The sequence below is a fragment of the Sinocyclocheilus rhinocerous genome, unplaced genomic scaffold (genome assembly GCF_001515625.1).
Source record: "Sinocyclocheilus rhinocerous isolate Xijiao unplaced genomic scaffold, SAMN03320098_v1.1 scaffold6594, whole genome shotgun sequence".
NCBI classification, from domain to species: Eukaryota; Metazoa; Chordata; class Actinopteri; order Cypriniformes; family Cyprinidae; genus Sinocyclocheilus; species Sinocyclocheilus rhinocerous.
In genome coordinates, this window is record NW_015656060.1 from 1 (window position 1) to 1047 (window position 1047).

Genomic DNA, 1047 nt, shown 5'->3' on the forward strand with positions numbered 1-1047 from the left:
GAGTTTAACTTCTAAATAAAAGCTTTAAAGTGCAGCATGAATTGCAGACAGCTCGTGGTTTAAACGCAGTCCAGATTCACAATATCTCTTTCAAGTGTAGAAATTAAAGAAGTATTGTCATTGCCCTGCTGTAGTGTAAAGCAAAAATAATATGCCTATGAAATATTCATTTTCATTTATTTTACAGTGCAATTGTTTTACAACATATGGCTACTACTGTAATTGTTATTATTATTATTATATTCTAATTAGTTTGGCTTCCTCAAACTCCAGTGTGAATGTGATTTAGACTGAGACAGTAGATCACAAATAAAAAGAGGCTTGAGTTCACTTTAAAGTTCAGCTACGAGTCAATTCACTGACTTTTTTCTGACTTCAGTTTTCTAAGTTCAGGACATGGGTTTCAGATCTTAATTTTGAACTCTCAAAGTGCATTAGATAGAATAATTTAACTTTAAAATGTACAAAATTCTAAATTTTTTTTTTTTTACTTTTACAATAAATATCCTATGGTGGACTTCATATCGTGATATTATTGTATGGTGATATTTTGATATGGTTACATCCCTAGTGATCACTGATGGCTGTCTCCACAGGCGGACATTAAGATCCCGGGGCTTCCTCTGAAGATCGTGATGGAGGCCATACAGCAGGCCACAGGTACTCTTCACTCATCAAGCATCACGTGACCTACACCGCGAGTGTGTGACGTGACGTTTGCTGCGTTTCCTTTCAGTGGCCAAACGGGAGATCTTAGGCATCATGAACAAGGTCATCTCCAAACCCAGGAGCTCCAGGAAGGAGAACGGCCCGCTCGTTGGTACGATGAGTTCCTGCTCGTGTGGTTTCTGCTGCTGTTTTATTTTTCTGATCCTGACATGAGCTCGTTTCCACAGAGAACGTCAAAGTGCCTCTATCTAGACGAGCTCTGTTTGTGGGTCCGGGAGGATTCAATCTGCGCAGACTGCAGGCTCAGACAGGTGTGTGATTGTGAGTGTGTGCGTGTGTGTGTGTGTGCGAGTGTGAGTGTCTGTGTGTGAGGTGTGC

At 40.5% G+C, this 1047-nt stretch overlaps 1 long non-coding RNA gene across 1 annotated transcript; it reads left to right on the forward strand.

Annotated features, from left to right (window-relative positions):
• Nucleotides 1–585: 585 nt before the first annotated feature.
• Nucleotides 586–1003, forward strand: LOC107719318 (uncharacterized). Its single transcript, XR_001637503.1, has 3 exons — nucleotides 586–660; nucleotides 737–820; nucleotides 897–1003. It is a non-coding gene; the product is annotated as an uncharacterized LOC107719318 (long non-coding RNA).
• Nucleotides 1004–1047: the final 44 nt, after the last annotated feature.